Source organism: Manis javanica, chromosome 2, assembly GCF_040802235.1.
Source record: "Manis javanica isolate MJ-LG chromosome 2, MJ_LKY, whole genome shotgun sequence".
Classification (NCBI taxonomy): Eukaryota; Metazoa; Chordata; class Mammalia; order Pholidota; family Manidae; genus Manis; species Manis javanica.
The window spans coordinates 164,421,592-164,442,462 of NC_133157.1; the positions used below are offsets into that span (position 1 = coordinate 164,421,592).

The 20,871-nt window shown below is 32.8% G+C and overlaps 1 long non-coding RNA gene and 1 pseudogene across 1 annotated transcript in view; both read left to right on the forward strand.

The window, feature by feature from the left end:
• Window positions 1-1,710: 1,710 nt before the first annotated feature.
• The window catches only part of LOC118968296 (uncharacterized), a 29,883-nt gene continuing 10,722 nt past the window's right edge, over window positions 1,711-20,871 (forward strand). Inside the window, exons 1-2 of the long non-coding RNA XR_005055895.2 lie at window positions 1,711-1,940; window positions 2,165-2,220. This is a non-coding gene — a long non-coding RNA (uncharacterized lncRNA). The remainder of the gene's footprint in view (window positions 1,941-2,164; window positions 2,221-20,871) is intronic.
• On the forward strand, window positions 15,478-16,519 carry LOC108392250 (proteasome subunit beta type-3 pseudogene; annotated as a pseudogene).

Below are 20,871 nucleotides of genomic sequence, written 5' to 3' on the forward strand. Positions count from 1 at the left end.
GATGACATACTGCACTTAAATTATTTATGCAACTACATTAACAATGCTAAGCACATATCACTATAAAAATATTGATTGCACTTGATTACATTTTCTTATGGGTCAAAAGCAGAGAAGGCTATAGTACTTTTACATACTTTTTAAGCTCGGAGAATATTTTTCTAATTTTGAAAGCAAGCTTGCTGTAAGTTCTTTACTGGATTTTTTTTCTTCCACACTTTAACATGTGTTGAAATTATTAAACATTTAACTCATTTGTACAGAGAGATTTCGATGTATTTGGAATTTAATAAAGATGAGCTCTGGGTGATGCATTCTTCCTTGTTAAATATTTAGCTGTTTGCGTTAGCTCTGGGTTTCCTGAGGCACAAATTTAAACTGTTAATATATAGCAGGTTTAAGCTATAAAAATTGTATGTGCTGTAATTTCTTCTGGGGCAAAACTGGTCATTTTGAACATTTGCAAGAAAACAAAGCAAACATGCATGCACATATTTATTAAAATACGTGCACTCAGCTGCTCAAAAGCTATAAATGAGAAACTTAAAATCAGTCTAAGATCTAATTTATAAGGGATACATCATTCAACTTCAAAGATGAGTGATAAGTGAAGAATATTTATATACAGTACCTTCTTTATGAGGTTGTCTGTAAAAGATACCTCTGATGTAAGACTGTAATACCTTGGTTTTTAACTTTATTGAAGCTTAATATAAACATTTTGGGAACATAAAATGAGAATCACTAAAGAGGAAGATGCTTTTTTTAAAATAAAAATATGGTCTTCTCTATCTCTATTTACATTGGCTTGGGGATCATAAAAGTATTTCTTCTTTTTTTCTGCATTTCTTCTTTTTTTTTTTTTTTGTATTTTGAACTGCAAGATTAAAACGACTGGTTTTCATAAAATACCATGATGTTTAATGCAATATATCCAGTTAGATTTGAAAATACCTCCAAAAATGCTCTATAAACATAATGTGTATAATAAATACATATCCAAACGTGTGATTAAAAAAGATATATAAAACCTAGTAACATTTACATTTGATGCTATTAGAGGCAATAGAAAAATAAAAGAGATAAACACTTTTATAAAGAAGAAATATTTTAAAAAATATGCAGATATATATCTCTAGGAATACGGTCAACAAAGAACAAAGGAAAAATGTCTTTGTCTTAAATCACTTATTTTTTGAGAGCTTGAGGCATACTGCTTAAGTCTGCTTTGGTCTAATGAAAGAGTGCCATCTATTGGATGACCTAGAAAAAGTGCTTAAATTTCATAAATATCATACATAAAAATAAATCAACGGAGACCCATCATTTTCGCATAATTTATAACATATCAGTCTTTGTCTTTATGAATATATACCTATACCTAAGTCTTACGCTAAAGAAAGAACAAGATACTATATGTTGTTATTCTATTATTTACTTACATAGCAGCAGAGACCTCATAAATAAACTCATCAAATTGCCATCTGATTAAGACACCCAATTTTTGAAATCAAATGTTTTATAAAGTTGAGATCACTGACACGCATCTCGTATTCCTTCAGACATACCTTTGTTCACTTGTATCTTAAATAAAGGAATCTTAAAATAGCACAAGCTTGTATTTCAACACGAAGGATTTGTTTAACTCATCCTCAAAGTTGCATTGCATAACATTTAAACCAAAAACAAAAGAAAGAAAACACACATTAGCTTGTTTTTTTAAAAGGCAACGTTCTTGTTTTATCTTTCAGCCCAAGAACTTGCCAGTCAAGATGAAAAACTTCTTCTAATGGAATCCAGCTTGAAAGCTACTCAAGAGCAGCTAACTGAGCAAATAGCAGAAACAGTTCGCCAAGAACAGAACAGTAGAAAACCCCAGGCAGAGCTGAAGACAGTGACAGAAGGGATTATTGCTTCTGAAGAAGAAAAAATGATTACAAGTGAGTTGTTTTTTAGTATTTCAGAAAGTTTTCTTTTACATACTGAAATAAGTCCTTTTGACTTTGGTTGTTAAATATTTAACTCTCTAGTTCTTGCAAAAGGTTATGTGTAAATTTGCTGGTTTGTTCAATAAATTGTTGGTTCCAAAACAGATAAACTTTAAAACTGCAACGTTTCTTAACTGAAATGGTACATGTTGAAATTTGTAACTGTCCTATTCCAGATTCTAAATAATGATGTGGCGAGCAACTTTCTGTTAACTATCAGGAAATGTTCAAGGTAAGATGCAAGAGAAAGAATACACTGTATTTCTGTAGCACCTATCTGCCAATGGCATTCTCATCTTTCTCCTTTTGGAGTCCAAAGGTTACATATGGCTCTTGTTGCCTTTCTTTTTTGTTAAAGTAGCAGCTCTAAGCAAGACACTGTTAAATTGAGAGACACTTAGATAGAATTTTTTGGTCAGACCATTGAGGCATGTAAGGAACTATGAAAAAAAAGTAGTAAAGATCTATGCTGTTTTGAAGCATTCATGAAAATTGTTCTTAGTAAAACATCTTCTAGTATTTAATCACTGATTTCATCATCTAAAACTTTATGTAATTATTATACCTAATACAATGTTTTCTGATTTTACAATTTACTTTCATATAAATGTTAAAGGTTCTTTTTTCAGTGTTCTGGTAATTTAGTATTCTATCCTCTCTGGTTTTTGCTTGATTATCATAGTCTGCTTTGAAAAACTAATTATGAATGTAGCATAGCCCAGATGAATCTCTCTCGTTCGGGCTCTCTCTCTCTCTCTGTCAAGAATTACACTTTACTTGCTGAACATTGGTTAAACTGAGTAATCACACTTAGATAAAGTACACAAATATATATATTTTTTCCCTTGTTACTCATCCCTTTGAACAGTCCTGAGGCCAAAACTAAAATGTGTGTTGGATAGTAACTGATTTTTGGAAGCCAAATTCTAAACTTTCATTATTTACTTTGTATTTTGATCTGCCTATCAAGGGGGCTTCAAAATATTACATAGAATGAACATGAACATACTTTTCTGATTGATAGTTTATAAAGCTAATTAATAATGTTAATGTAGAAGTAAAATTTCTGAAATTTACTTATGAGGAATTTATTTCTGTGTTTTAATCCAGGGGTTAATATTATAAGGCTATAAAAATAATTCTACAGTCTAGGATGACATTTCATGCACTTCTAAATAAAATTAAACACTCAGATAAACCCTTTTACTATTAATGTACCTTGAGTCAGCTGCCAGAATTCTGACAACAAAAAAAGCCACAAATATTAAAAGGTAGAAAGTGGTACCAAAGATTAAAAGTATCTTGGGCCAAGTTTCTTTGGGAATGACTATAGTAATGAACTATTGTTATAAATATTATGGTCTTTTAGAAAGCTAAATTATATTAGGGAAATAATGTGCTTAAGATATATTTAGAGAACAAGAAATATATAAAAATAGTTGTGAACACTAACATAAAGCTAGTGATAATGTCTGATGTTAACTTAATATTATTAAAATAATGCCAGTACTTTTTTGCTACAGTTGGAAGTCACAATAAAGGCACATTATTCAGTGTACCCACAAAGAATATAATTTTTGATCTGAAAACCGACATGCAAAGATCTGCTTGCAATTCTGAATTTTATAAGTAAATAAAGCAGTAAATGATCCAGCAAATTAATTTACAATGGAAGATCAAACTTAAGTTCTATATGCTTGATCTATATTTATCTACTTTATTTTCCAATAAGGCTTAATCATGAAATGAAATAGAATGTTCTCTCTTAATGTGAAATTGCTGGCAAAGTATGTATCACCTAAGAGAATAGTTAAAACTGTAGCTATTTTTTTTAACTATTTGCAGTGGTTTTTAGCAATTTGATATCTTAATCATAAAATTATAAATATTATTATGAAATGGTATAAGAAAATGGTGTTGTTGGATTTTAAAGAGACTGATATATAATCATAATCAATACAATGATTGCTTCTTAGGAGAACACGTTCACCTTTCTTTTAAACCAAACAGGCTCAGCATACATTACCACAGGGTATGTCTGCATACTAGATATATTTGAAACATGGATAAAGTATACTACCATTTAATGTGAAATAAAGTCAAAGCCTTTTTGGTGTGGCAAACAAAAATTTTGGTTTATTTATTTTTATGGTTTTACCTAGTCAATGATAGGTGACATGAATTGATCAAATTTAACAAATGATCATTACTGGTCGGTGCTAGAACCCATGGTATTCACCAACCAGAAGAAAGAAAAACTATATTAGGTGTCACAAGGCATGTGAACATTATAGTTATTCCCTTAGCCAGTCATCCTTTAATTTGGGATGGCCTTTGGATTTTGACTAACTGATTCAGGGAGAAGTGTATGGAGCATAAAATTAAGGTCAAAGATGAGCATTTCTAGAGTTTTCATCACAGTTAAATTTTGCTGCTAAGAGCAGAGGATCTCACTAGGGCAAAGCATTCAGGGACATATTTTCAAGAAAAGGGAAACTCATTTCTGAAATAATTATTTTTTTATTTTACAAAAATAGAAAATATGGAAAACCTGGAACATGGTACATAAAATGTGTTGGGATAAGTCATAAAAACAATACCTAGATATATATTTTAAGGGATCTGCTACACTTTGAAATATACATCAAGATCCCCATTACCTAATAGTGATAAGGTATCCAAGTGATATAATTATCTCAAAATGATTCATTCATTTATTTTGGAATATCCATTCAGAACTAGCCAGGTTCCAATACCACCAAGCTCTTTTCTTAACTTTGTATGAAAACAGTTAAGGAAGAAGAATGCAAAAAATTTGGCTTTTGTTAACTGTATATGAAACAGTTAAATAAGAAGCATGCAAAAAATTTGGCAATCAAAAAGATAAACCCTTTTTTTTAATATTAAATTGTGACCTGTAAGTTACTGGTTCCATAAAACTGAATTTTTAAAGAGCACATAGGATTTAGATTTTATATTTCTCCTCCTCTTTCTGAACTAAATGTAGAGAACACACACCATATACTCAGTATAAGCCTGTTACACTTGAAAGATTTGTTCTGAATGTCCAGTGGGAACCTGGAAATCGTAATAATTTGTAGTATCGATTGAGTGAAGCTATGCAGCTGGGGCCTCCGGTGAATAGACAGGAATAGACATTTTATTGATTAACTTTTACAGTCATATTTTCAAGACTCTGCTGCAACATAATTTTCACTTCCCAGCTTTGTGTTGCTGCATCATGAAACTTGGATTCTTCTCTCTTAACATTTACCCACTTGAGGAAAGAAAGTAGGGACATGTCTTGCCTGGGTTGTGATCTACAGAGATGCAAAACTTTCTGGAAAATGATTTCTCTCAAGTGCTATTTTTCCACAAGTCCTAGAAAGGAACTAGCTGTTTCAAACAGTTTTTGGGAATATCATTATGGCAACTGTTTGGTAATTAAACTTCTTCATATTTTCTTCATTATTTTCATATTTAGGAATCATAGTTTTCCTACCCAAATTTAATGCATGTAACTATTAAAAAGAAGTATCTTGTGATGCTTTATTTTTGTTCATTTATACTTTATAACTTATTCAATGTGAGAAGCAGTAGAAAATTGTTGTAGTAATAGTCAAGAATTTAGTCTGAAATGAAAACTGTTAAATACTAAATCATTTTGGCCAATAATTTCAACGTTTGAAAATATGAATACATACCAATTGGATATATATGGTAGTTCTCTAGTCTTATGAGAGTTTTAAAATTTATTTTAGCAAAAAAAAAATTGTATTTGCACAGGTGGACATACTGCAGATATTCTGTTTATAATCAAAGGTTTACTTACCTCAAGTTTTTTGCTGCTTGCTTTTTTTGGTCACTGGAACCAACTGAAGATTTATACGTTAGTTTACATGTGTGGAAAATATCTCATGTAATTTTATGGAAGAGCTAGTGACAGATTTTTAGACATGAAAATGGTTTTTAAAAAATAATGTTATTCCTTTTTTTAACTCATATTTGCATTTCTTTTATTTATGACTGAAAAATATAATGTAAGTTCCAAAAATAAAATTTTGGAGCAAACTTCATGTGACTACACCAGCTCAGGAGATAGGAAATATGATTAAATTTGGCCAAAAATTTAATTGCACATTTTAATAATTATGTAAGATAATTCATATTCCATGAAGTTTATAGCATATACAGATAACTTTTAACAGTTTAGATTTATTCAAGATCATTGATAATTGTTATGAAACTTTAGTTCTAAGGTTCATAGATTTGATTTTTAAAGTATTCAAAGCATTTAAAGCTTCTAATTTACTTCTCTTTTGCCTCAAAATAAAAATTAAGTAAAGCATCCCTTCTCAGTAGTGAGAGTGTGAAATCGATAAGTTCTTCTCATTATGTTGAGTATTACATTTTTTAATGATATTTAATGATAAGTTTACGGTTTGTTTCATATTGATTTTCAAAATTATAACTATTGAGAATTTGCTTTGATTTTTCTTCCATGGTGCTTTAATTTATTCTGTCAAGTGTTTTATAAGCCCAAATATATGCAATACGTATGTCAACACCATGCTTGTTGAATTTCTACACTGAACATAATAATATGGTACAAATATGTTTCAATATTTTTCAGTTGCTTGAATATATGTAACTATGTTTTCTATGGAAAAAGTCTCTTTTGTTTATAATGCAAAGGTATTTGAATAAAATATTTAGGAATTAATTCTTTCCTTCACATTAAAAAAATGAATAAAATAGTACAGTTAATTTTATGTGTATGACTCTTAACTTATGTAGTGAAGTATGTGTTTCAAACTTATTTACCAAAATAAGGAATGCAATTAAGACAAATCAAATAATAAACATAAAATACAAAAAGTCTGAATTGAGATTGATTTCAACATAATCCTGTAAAGGAATCCCCACTTATTGATCAATTTTAAAGCCCATGCATAGCGCTTAGAAAGATAAAGTAAGCAAGGTCAGATAATCAAAGCATTTAAATAGTAAAAACAGCAACTGCCACTGTAGACTGCTAAAATAAATCCATAGTACAAATTGCTTTAGCAAAAAGTGGATGAGCAGCTGATCTTCCTATTGAACTCTGCTACTGTTCAGTGACCACACTGGGAAAAGCACTGGGAAACGTGCCTTAAAGATCAATACTGAGTGAGATGTAGCCGGGATTCATTTTGAACATGAAAGCATTACAGGTGTGGCAGTAGAGACATCTTCAGGAGATGTCATCAAGTGGAGATTGTTTAATGCAGTTAAAAAATGCCATTTAGGTCTGATATTGCCAAACAATAGTCAAAAATTCTTTCTTAAGGGTTTTAAGAAATTGTTTGGGGTTTAAAACAGCTCTTGTATTTTAAAGTATAGAAAGTTGACTTCCTATTAAAATAGTACAACTACTTACCAATGCAAATTAATATCTCTCTTTAAATATATTCTACATAAACGTATGTCAGTAAGACATATTTAGAGCATCAAGTTATTATGTGACGGTAGTTTCCAGTACTGTGCAAATGTATAAAATTAATTGCAGATCAGAAGAGGTAAGAAATATTTGGGGGATTGTATGGAAATGGAGTATTCTTATTCTAAGTCCCTTTTTGAGACTTGTTGCAATTTGGAAGTAGTAGTTGTAATGAGTGTTTTGCATTTTGCTGGCTGATTCTATTCTTGGCTGTAGAGAACTCCAATGGAAGTTTTCAGTGGAGAGATCTATGACCCGCAGAATTAGGTTCAACATCCTTAACTGTCTTTCTTATAAAATTCGAGTTTAACTTATACCTAATGAGACATCTTCATGGCTATAATGGAGTTTTGTAGGAAACTGAATATGATTTAGTATAAGTACATGAAGCTTTATTGTATTTTGAAATAAAGTGGTTGTTCAGTCAAAAAAGACAATAATGCGATTCAATTAGTCCTACCGTATCTCAGGTTGCCATAAGTGTCACCCTTATATCATTCTTTTTATAGCTTCTAGATTGAGCTGTTTGTTCATTACATGAGTAGTCTTGTGTCTTGATAAGTATACCAATGGGATTTTCTACATATATTTTCTCCACCAGGTATTTCTGATTGAATATAACCATAGTCTCCTAATAATTTGAATGTAGTATTGAGAGCTTTACAATATTGCTGATTGAGAGATTTTACTTCATTTACAAAAACATTTCAACTAAATGATATAAAACATTGAATTATTTAGAGCATCAAGTTATTATGTGATGGTAGTTTCCAGTACTGTGCAAATGTATAAAATTAATTGCAGATCAGAAGAGGTAAGAAATATTTGGGGGATTGTATGGAAATGGAGTATTCTTATTCTAAGTCCCTTTTTGAGACTTGTTGCAATTTGGAAGTAGTAGTTTACAAAACATTTCAACTAAATGATATAAAACATTGAATTATTTTCATCTATTTCTTTCTCAGATAGAGGAGAAAGAACTAAAATAAGGGTTACATTTCACATTGAATTTCCATATCAAAATGAAACATGAAAACCAGGCTTGGGGCTTAAAAGTTATATAACTTAGGCTTAGTTTCTTCCCTTGCCTTCTTACCATAATGAATAGTTATTTACAACGATTGTAGTCTCCATGTTTGCTGTACGAATTGCTGAAAGCAGTGATTTTAATGGTAAAATTGTGAAATAATATTCATAGTTGTCAGAAAAAGGTCATTCCATTTGCATTCACTAGAAACCTGGAGGACCATGCAGTGTATGTTTCCTCTGGAATGTTGCAGCTATTGATTTATATACAGCTGTAGGAAAAATTAATTAGGATTATATTTCACTTATTACTGCAGGCTGTGTAATAAGAAAGAAAAACATTTTTTTGTCAGAAAGTTGAACAGAAATACCTAAATGGAATCATTGTTTCTTAAATCACAACTACTTTATCATATAATTTTTCTTTTATAATATGGTTAAAGGCTTAGTGCATATGGAAATTTAATTAACACTTTGAAAATGAGTGTTTTAGTACATATCCTATAATAATAATGATAACTCAAATTAAGCAAAAGAGACATTGTCCCCTTGTTAATTAAAACTTCCTTTCTCTAAGCTAAGGTAATGTATATTTGTCTACTGTGTGTTTACAGGTAGGTATTGGGAAGCTTTTGACAAATAAGTTAAATCAAAAACCAGACAGGGACCAAGATCAGGTAGATTCTCAAGGTGAAGAAGCAGATCCCAGAAATGAGAGTTTTAGTAGTAAAACAAGAGAAAGAAGTTCACTTAAATTTTATGTTTTCAGTCTAAGAACCTGTATATAATTAGGTTCTTCTGTGAATTTAATAACTCAAGTAAACTGGAATATGTTATACAGACAATATTCTCAGTGTGATAATACTAGATTTCAGATGGTTATAAAATATGTATTTGGCTTCCTTCTATGAACACTATGCATACTCTAAGTGGAAAAATATTGAATTTGGTTCTCCACATTGTTTATATGTGACACATGTTTGAGATTAATCAAATTGTAGTCACTTCTAATTAACAGCAGAGAATAATTTCAAAATAGGCCAAAACCAGATGACAAAGGATAGTTGTGTGTGTTCAAGACATACTTTATGAATGGAAACACATGCCTATTGTGACATTTCTAACTTGAAAATGCTATTAATTCCTCTCTTGTCCTTCAGATATGTAACATTTTAAGGAACCCACTGGCTGACTTATGGTGGACACTTAGGTGTAGAATCAGTATTTATGGAAAAATAAAATCAAAGTGAGGTCTTGTGATGCCCCTATAAAAATTTTAAAGCTAAAATAGTATAATCCACTTGTATTACTGGAAGTTCTCATGTCTTATGAAAGGAGTTTATAAGATGTCATCAGCAGAACTGATTACAAATACAGGCTTCTTCTCTACATTTTATAGATTAAATATTGTCTAAAAAATTAATGACTAGGATTAAAAATACATTACGTTCCTTTTCAAAACTTTTAACATAGTTTAACATGGTTTTTTTTTCTTAGCTAGGACCATTAGGAACTATTCCCTTAATGTAATGAGTAGAATATAAATTGGGTAAACATTTTCTCCTTTGCTTTCTGCTTAAATGCTTGGGACCCCTTCAGGAGAAAGCATTTCTAGGATTATAAACAATATTTCCCACCTTAGCACATTTTGTCTTCTGTTGTTAAAATTATACAAGGTATTTATACTAACTTTCATTGCAAACCTTTGGCTTTTTCAGTGTATCTAGCTTTTTCAAGCATTTTTAGGATAATACTGTGTTAGATTAATAATGAGCAAAGAATTTCATAAAATCATGGAGGTCTAGGGCTAAACTTTTGAATTACTTTTTTAACGAAAACAAAATGACCAGAACTGTATTCCTTAGGAAGGTATATTGATCAAGCTATATATTGATCCACAATTTTTTGAAAAGCTAATGCTTTAAAGGTACTGTTTCTTTAGGTTGTGATGAGCACAAAAAGTTGCTAAGATATAGTTTTGACCATGAAGTGTGTATAAGCTGGAAGTGAGAATAATCATGGAAATTGATGCTCATAAAGCTATGTAATGAGAGATATGTTCTTAAATGTAATAGAAAATTACCTCAAAATGGTAATTAAAAAAGCAATAATTGGTAAATATATTTTAAAAATGTGTATCAAGACTGTGAGAAATGGAGGTAGGAAAATGGAAGCTTTATTGAAATAGCCAGGGCAAGATGCCAGATTGCAAAAAAAAATGAAAGAAGTGAGTTGTTGTAAGCAACGTTTTTGCTTTCCAAAAAGCTTCCTTGTCTTTTCCACCACTGGAGTTCACAGCTAAACACAGCTGTGTGTGAACCAGGGAATGGGTCCTCACCAGCCACAGATTCTGCCAGTGCCTTGATCATCGGGTGCCCAGCCTCCAGAGTGTGAGAAATGAAATTCTGTCATTTATAAGCTACCTAGTTTATGGTGTTTTGTTATAGCATCAAAAATGGACAAAGAGGTGGGGAAAAAGAAAGGAAAATTGAGATTGAGTAGTAAGTGAAAAGAAGTGAGTAAAGACTAGGTCCTATGCAATACCGACATGAATTTGAGGAGAGACACAAAATAAAATGCTAGTGGACATGGAGGATACAAGAAAGAAAGGTAATTGACAGGACAAGGAAACAGAAGATAATGTAGATGTTTATGATGTGTGAAGAGAGATACTTAGAAAGGCCTCCTTCACATCTGAGAAAATATGAGTGGGTGATAGGAAAGATGTATGGAAAACTTGAAGGTATGTAAGGAATAAGAATGTTTTTTGAAATAAAATCATCTGACAGAATGAGTAAGGCAGAGTGTTAGAGGACTGTTGCACAGAGCTGTCAAAAACTAGCAAAGTGAGCATTTGGTGAAATATGAGAAGACAGCATATATTAACATGTGCTTAAGGAAAATTAAACACAAGTTAATGAGACTTTATGGGACAAAGATAACTGGGTTCAAGTTACTTTAAAAGCACCAATTCATTCAACAATTCCCTTAGGTCTTATCTGGCCCTAACATGGACCTAAACCCTAGAGCCATGTTATAAACTTGAGGTATGAACAGGGAATAAAACAACTAAGTCTCTGCCCTCAAGAAGGTTGTATGCTAGTGGGGGCGGGGAGGCTCAGATAACAAAAGTAAAAAAATAGTAGATAAAATTATAAGTGTAGGTTGTAAGTATAATCTTTCATGGATTTTATCCTTTTCTTCATCATATCAAAGGAGACTTGGGTAACAGGGATGTGGAAGAATTTGAATGGCACAGCTTCCTCCAGCTCTGGGAACATCTTTGCCAGAAATCCGTCCTCTTCGGTTTTATGACTAACCTGCTTTCTGAAGACTGGGAAAGGGGACATTTTAATGCTTGCTTATAATAAAAGCCCCAAAAACTTTAGCAGTGACTGAGAAGTTATTAAAATATATGCCCAAATCACATCTTCATTTTACTGGCATATATCTTTATTTTTCTTTTGTATTAATTTTGGCATAACTTGAAAATCAGTCCCAGGTCCTTTTTTTTAGGCTCTCCTCATTATTCTTGATTTCATGGCTTCACTTAGTGATGGAGCCAAAGTGTTAGAGCCTCTGAACCATCTTCACAGGTGACAAAGATCCCCTTTATCCCATAGTTTTTCTTCTACTGGTAAAGCTAATCAAATTTTCACATTACAATTGTTCTATCCTTTATTATTGTTGCCTCTGAATCCCTCCACTTTCTTGGAAGATTCAAGCATCTTCCTTACTCTCTGTTCATATAACACTTAACCAGAGATAGATTCAAACTAGCTGTGACTGCCCTGTATCTGGATTATTGTTGATTTATTTTTAATTAAGGCAACAGATAAACCAAGACATCACATAGTTAACCTGACACCACAAAAGAGCTCAGAAGTATCCACTCATAAATCAATGAATTTAAGATTTTAGGAGGTTTTTATTTTTTTTTAAAGAATAAGATAACAAATATAGACCTTAGAAAAAGCTGTGGGCTTCTTCTCACAGTTGCTAGTACATGTTTCTATGACACAGTGCTTAGCCTACCTATCTAACTGAAGCCAGGTTTTTAGTTGCTAATATACTTATTGCTGACGGGGAGAAATTTGGTTTTGTTTGTTTTGCGTTTGCTTTTTTTCCCCTCACTCTAGATCTCGATACCACTTCTTTTATGGCTCTAGAAACTTTCTTAGTTTCATCCAACACCTCTCTTAATTGAACACTGTCTGATAACCTCCCAAGCTGGGTGGAACACCTCAGAACACTCTTCAAGTCTTTCAACTCTCAGTGAAGGTCACTCATACAAAACTGAAGACTTTCATCCAGCGCATAACAAATGACTTGCTTCTATAAAGTAGAGGTTGGAAGCCTCAAGAATGAGGAAGTATAATGCCCATCGCTTACTGCCATGTACATTTGAAAAAGTGAAATATAATTAGGAGAAAATCTTATGATTCCCAACAGCAAATTCAAGCATGGAAGCAAGAAATACACTGACAACTCTTGGATAATCTAGTTACCATATTGTTTAGGTGAGGCTGTATCTAATTGAAGTCTGAACTATGGAAATATTCAAAATTCTTTTGTAAGAATCAAAGTGTCATGATAATTGAAGAGAATACTTGTCATTTATTTATTTGTTATTAAAAAAATTTTTTTATTAAGGTAGTATTGATATACACTCTTATGAAGGTTTCACATGAAAAACAATGTGGTTACTACATTTACCCATATTATCAAGTCCCCACCCATACCCCAATGCAGTCACTGTCCATTAATGTAGTAGAATGCCTCAGATTCACTGTTGGCCTTCTCTGTGCTACACTGTTTCCCTGTGATCCCCCACACCATGTGTACTAAACATAATACCTCTCAGTCCCCTTCTCCTTCCCTCCCTACCCACCCTCCCACACTCCTCCCCTTTGGTAACCACTACTTAGTACACAGTATGTGGTGGGCTCTATACTGGTTGTTTTACATGCATTGTTTCATTTAGTCCTCATATCATCTAATTCAATGAATATTATTACTATCACTTTCCGACCAGGAAACCAAGGACAGTAGAGATTAAAGAATTTGCTGGTAAATCCATACCTGAGATATAACTCACTGTATCATTAGACCTTGAAATTCATTTTTTCAATCATTAAATAAACTTCATCACTTTAAAACTATAAATATACAGTGAAGAATCATTTAGTTGTCAGGTGAAGACATAGAGTGTCTATTTAAATAGTAGTGTCTGGAGTCAGAAAATATATTTCAGTAGCTGTGTATTATATCAATAAGCAGATAATATTGCTATAATTATAAATGTGAGAAACAATGCAAATACTATAATAGTAAACTTTAAAGACAGAAAATCATAAAATATTATAAAATATTCTAGAAGAAAGCTTTAACCATATCAACCAATCCTGGCCAAAGGCAGGTGATTTAAAATGTTATGAGCCATAATGATGGAGTAGTCCCATTTGCTTGGGATATTTCCAGAAATTAACTGTTATTACATACACACACATAAGTATACCACATACAACATAATAATGTAATTTAATGTTGAATCACTGTGTTGTACACCTGAAACTAATGTAATGCTGTGTGTCAACTACCCTTCAATAAAAAATAAATAAATAAATAAAAATAATGTAATTTAAGTCAAGGAACCAGTGCAACTGTAAAGACTGAGGAATGTGAATTTTATGCTGTCACTGGAAATGGTTCTCTATATATTTACTTGGCATTTAAGAGAACCAAAACTCTATGATGCTTTGAGAAAAACTGAGTATTTACCCTCCCAAGGCTTCTCTAATTTTCTTAAAGAATGAAATGGCATTCACAAATTATGTTTTCCAAATATAAAATATACATTAAAGCATTTTGTTTGTTAAGCCCAAAATGATTTGGGAAGACTTGAATTTAAAATACACTCTGTTTCAATAGAAATGAAATATAAAAAGAACCCAAAAGAACAAGGCAAAAGTGGGAATAAAGCACAGTGACTCAGGAGCGAGTCTAGCTATGGAAATCAGGGCCTCGGTGCACCTGGCAACAGCAAACTGATATTTGGGCTGAAACACAGTGTGGCTGATGATTGAATGAAGGATGCTGGATTTTACTTGTGAGAAGGCACCCAGGGCAAACCTGGAATACTGAGAAGGGAAAAACTGCAAAAGAAGTTTGTCCTCATTCCATTCTGCCATGCTGGCTAAAGCTGCCACTTCTGAGGTTGCATACAACCTGTTTTGGAAAAAGAAAATACCTCCACTGGCAAAAATGGGAATAGAGACACATTTTTTAAAGTCCTGAATAATTGTGTCGAATTGTCAAACTTCATTATTTTGGAGAACACAATTAAGCAGGGCTTTATTTTCTTGAAGTTTCAGATAGAACTGTGCTACCTTCAGAACTTTAAAAGGCTGGGTGAGTTTGCTTGTCTAAAAGTGTATTCAGGAAAACTTGCTTTTATTCTGAAGTTAATGCACTTGAATAAATATACATTGCTTTGCCTAGATGTATTGTCCTCCTAACCTATTAGCCAGGATTTCTGGTCTAATTACTATGAATAGATTTTTTTTAAATTTGAGAAACAAAGAGAAATTTGTGAAATTCCCCCTTGTAGACATGAATGGATACATTGCTATTTGTGACATCTCTTCTTCTCTTTGACCTTCAGGATTCTTTGTACTGAGAGAGACAAAATGTTAGCTCTCTGTGGCAAAGACTAAACACTTTGTGAGAATGATCTTTCTGTAGAACAGCTTTTACTTTTTTCCCTCATGGATCTGGGAGGATAACTTTACCTTGAATTGAACTGTACACTTGTAGATGGGCAAAGGTGCTTTGCCCATAGTTAAAGGGAACTTGCACTAACATTTAAGAAGCAAGTAGGCACAAAAGGAAAGAAAAAGGGTATAATAAGGTTGAAAAATGAAATAAAAATATCAACTTGCATTTTATTGCATTTTAGCCTTATATAAATTGGAATTTGAATTTGTATTACCCTAATTGGGAATTAATATGCATCAGTTATTTAGATTTGCAGAAGGTTCCATCCATTTTGTTTTTATTATTATGAAGAAATCAAAAGAGAAATTTTCCAAACTATTTCAGGTCTAGTAGCTCATCTGGGGCTGGAACATTTATTTTTGGATGAACATTAGTAATTTTCTAGCTAAGAACGTGCTGTTAAGTGAATTCCAAGTTTTCTACAAATGTCTTTGCCAAAGAATTGCATTCCACTGCATATTGCTTAGTATGAATCTGAGAGTTGAGGTTCAGTAAATAAGCAGCAAGAATGTAAAGTTTCATAGCGGTTGCCTGGAATTGTGGAGGGAGAAGGTCCTAGTACACCACAGTCATGTCTATTATGTCCTATAACGGAGGAGCAGTCATGGCCATGAAGGGGAAGAATTGTGTGGCCATCGCCGCCGACAGGTGCTTCGGGATCCAGGCCCAGATGGTGACCACGGATTTCCAGAAGATCTTTCCTATGGGCGATCGGCTGTACATTGGCCTGGCCGGACTAGCCACTGACGTCCAGACCGTTGCCCAGTGCCTCAAGTTCCGGCTGAATCTGTATGAGCTGAAGGAGGGCCGGCAGATGAAGCTTTACACCCTCATGAGCATGGTGGCCAACCACTTATATGAGAAGCGGTTTGGCCCCTACTACACTGAGCCAGTCATTGCTGGGTTGGACCCGAAGACCTTTAAGCCCTTCATTTGCTCTCTAGACTTCATCGGCTGCCCCATGGTGACTGATGACTTTGTGGTCAGTGGCACCTGTACTGAACAAATGTATGCGATGTGTGAGTCGCTCTGGGAGCCCAACATGGATCCAGAACACCTGTTTGAAACCATCTCACAAGCCATGCTGAATGCCGTGGACCGGAATGCAGTGTCAGGCATGGGAGTCATTGTCCACATCATTGAGAAGGACAAAATCACCACCAGGACACTGAAGGCCCGAATGCACTAACCCTGTTACTGGAGCCCATTTTTTTTTAATAAAATAGTTTTTCTTTCAAAAAAAAATATTTCAAATATGGTATTCAGTGCTTGAGGTGAGAGCAAATTTTTGCTCATGCAAGAAATAAATTCTGCTTAGGTAGAATGTGGAGTATTATTTTTCTTCTTATAATTAATAAGTGGCTTTGAGGAATCAAAATCACTGAGTAGTATCATAAAGCACTTGTTAATGAAAGTACATTTATCCAAAGAGTTTTTTTTTTCTGAAATAAAAACCTCATCAGCTAAACTGTACCACATAGTCAATTCTCCCCTACCTCAGACCATGTAAATTACACAAATTACCTCTAAGCTGAACTTGACTAGACTCAAGAGAAATGTTGCTTTGTGCAAGAGAAGTTTTTAGATGTCCAGCCTCAAATGTTCTTTGCTGGATTTGACTGCAGCAGGTACATAAACAGAGCTCTCAACTGCCCCTAGAGGAAGGAAACAGAATGATGAGCAAATACATTCTTTTCAATAGTAACAGGAACTCTTAAAGGATTTTTACTGGATATAGTCATAAACAATATGTATGGTTAACTCCACATAAAATTCAGTTTGATTTATAAAAAAGTTCAAATTACTTTTACTGAATGAATTACATGCTCTTCTTCAAAAGCAGTAGAGTGAGAGCTCAAACAGTAGAGCAACATCTCCTAATGGACAATGGAGTCAGATACATCTGAATTTTAATCCTTATAAGCTATCATCACTTTGAACAAATTACTTTACTTCTAAGTCTCAGTATTTTTATTTAGAGATAATAATATCTTCCTTATAAGGGTGTTAGGAGAAAACAGACAATTTTCTAGAGGGCATGTGCTGTGCCTGACACAGCCATGGTTCTCAGTGCTTGGTAGACAGTTTCCAACCAGAAATAAAGGTTCTTTTTTGTCCGATTAAAGATGCTACGATTTTTCTAATAACAAAAATTCCACCATTAACCTCTGTCTTGGGACATAATGGATACAAGATTAAGCAGATTGATGTATTTGGAGGATATTGCCCTTATATATGTCTTGATGAATGGACATAAAGTAGCTTCAGGCAACCCCAAAATCTAGATCATTTTTTTGTTTTGTTTTCTTTGATGAGTTTCAACTGCACATGGAATATTGCCTGGCATCAGCTCTCAAGAAAACAAAGACTTTCCTCCAACGCCCAACATCATATTGGCAATATTATTAATCTCGTTAAAGAAAAATCTGGTTCTCTTAGAATTGTCTAGAAGTATTCCCTTTAAACTTGCAGACTCTTCAAATTTAGTAGTTTGGAAACTATGTTAGATATGGTTTTAACATAACCCTTGCAAGAAGAAAGAGATTGATTAATTTGCTGCTGACAAGAGTTCACATTCTTTTTGTTTTTCTCAGAGGATGCATCTGCTTCCTATTCTGAACATGGTTCTACTTACAGTCTAATTGTGCTACCCTACACTGCTCTATTATTTTCTGAGTCTGTGCCTACATTTTAGGCCAATCATCGAGGAGTACAGAAAGAGAAGACTTGGAAATTGGAGTCTACACATGTACATACTAGTCTTGTTATATATATCAGTATAGCTGCTTCATATTGTGCAAGCATGCAGTTCTGTACCTCAGGCTTGTCCTCACAATTTCCTCAGAGAGGTCAGGATTATTGTCTCCATATGAGGTGTGATATTTATCATCTAATGATAAATGGTTGAATGACTTATGAACTTACTTTGGCTTCAGACTTTGCTCCTTTCACTGGGTCTTGGGCTATATTGTTAGAATATTTTGTCCAGATGTATAAATGGAGAGTCTGAAGAAAAAATACTCATTTGGACTTTAACTACTAAAATAGCACTGTGAGTAGCAATTAAATTACTATCCATGAAATACCATAATAAGTGAGTTACAGTGTAAAACAAATACTGCACATGTAAAAGCTAAATTCAAATAAAAATCCCTCTTCTCCATAGTTACTTGAATTTAAGTATTGTTGTGATGTATACCCCCTGGAATATCATAGTGGTAGTCATCCCAAATTAAAGGACATATATATTCCATCACATTGGAATTAGAAAGTTTGGGAAGATTGAATTCTTGGAAGCAGCTGTATGTGTAAACTTGTTGCATAGGGCTGAAATACAGAGTTTCTGTTTTTTTGTCTGTAGAAACAAATCTTTAATTAAGATATTAATCATTCTCACTTAGCATAGAAAAACCCTACTGAAAAGGTTTCTGTAAGAGATTAATTCTACCTCACAATGAAATTATCAACCTAAGAATTACAGAAGGCAAATTATTCAGACTCATCAAGTGCCTTCTCGTGAATGCTGATTTCACCTATTATATTTCTAGAAGCATTGATAATATACTAAACATGCAACACCAAACATCTATTAAAATAAGTACCAACCATGTCCTAAACGAATGCTATTGGAAACTTGCATGCATTATAAATATAATCCCAATGCCATCATTTTACAACTGAACAAAAAGGTGCAGAGGTGATTTAACTCTGCTGAGGTCACATAGTTGATAAACTGAAGGTTATAATTTTAAATCCAGGACCTCTAACTTTAAGACCAACATTTATTCAATTATACTATATTTGAGTCTTATAATACTGTAGGATTTGATGGGAATTTGAAAAAAAAAGTGCTTTCTTCATCAGTCTTGGTCTCTCCCCTCCCAATGGTTAGAACTAATTCTCCACTCATTTAGTAAGGCCTTCATAGATGGGGACCACGTCTCCTGCTGTTCTGTATATTCTGAGCATCTAGTATAGTGTTCTGAAGGAGTAAGAGTCCAACAAGTGTTAACTCAGATGATTAGAGATAATACTTTAAAACAAATATATGCCAAACTTCATTTGGTTGTCCCACATGGTGTGTCTAATTTTCTCAGAAATAGAAATTATCATTCAATCTATTACAAGGTTTCCTATTTCTGTCTCATTTTAATGTGTCAGGTTTTTTTTCCTTTTACATTATAACACCAGGAAATTATTTGGCAAAATACATTGGACTTCTTCTAAGAAACACTGATACTAACATGAAGAATTTCCTGTGAGTTACAATTTCATATATCTTTATTTACATTTAGAGATCAAATAAACATATTCAAAAAACTACAGTAAGACTTGTAGCAGAATGATGAATAAAGACTGTTTATTATTTGTTATATATTCTATATAGTATAGTATAGTACTATAGTATTTGATTTTTTGGAGACTACAAAAGGGAAAGTTAGTTAAAACTCGCAATGACTTTTTACAGAAAAATATCTAAGGCAAACAGCTGACAAGGCAATCTTTACTTTTACAAACAAATTCGTAATGGAAATCTTCCATATTATTACTTGAGATTAATTCCAATAAATCACTAAGAATCTTTTAACACCGGTTAGGCCTAAATTTATGTGAAGATATCATAGTTCTTGACAATAATTTAAAAATTCAGTTCATGCATAAACCACTAAATGTAAGTGTATTCCTCTTCATTTGAGCACCAAGGAAAATCTTACTTGTGATATGTATTAAGATTGTATGTTTTTCTGTGAGTTTAAGATGAGTTGATATATTCTTAAAAGTAGATCATTCACAATATTCTCTTCTCATTTATGAAATCAAAACCCAAGCAAATGTAGTTTTATCTGTTTATCTGAATATATGCATGCACAAACACACACACATACATATGTGCATATGCTGAGTTGATGACATCATTAAAGAAACTATAACACTATTCAAATAAAGTCAACAGTAGGCTCCCTAAAATAATATCTCCATTATCATGGAGTGGTCCTTTGTTTTTATTTTCTTATGTGGACTTTGTACTCTATTTTTAAGAAACCAGCCAGAGTGGTTACCAGTCACTTAGAACCTCCAGCATATCTGAATCTGTTACTGTTCCCATTTATCTCTTAATTCTTACTCTTACTTTGTCCCATAACTTTCAAAAATACATATTCATATTTATCATTTATCTAATTAAAATTATTATATAAATTACATCATTTATTCATTCATTAATTTTGTTTACCCTACAGATATTTACTGTCACTTGCTATGTTTCAGGTACCATTAAAGCTCCTAAAGGGACATAGCAGAAAACCAAACAGACAGAAAACATCCCTTTCCTGATGGAGTTTACATCAAACTGAAGTGACAGACACAAAATAAAAGTATATATTTCCACTTGTGAGTTTTACAAGGTAAAAGGATGTTGTGCAAAAAGAGGTTATATACAAATAAGGTGTCATATCACTTAAGGTGGTTGTTTTGTACATTGCAAGAGCAGGCATTTATTTTTTGTGTCAGGATTGTTTGGAGCTTATTGGTTCACATTCCTGACAAATTTTTAGATATTTACAATAAATAAACCATATACCATCACAATTTAGAAATTAT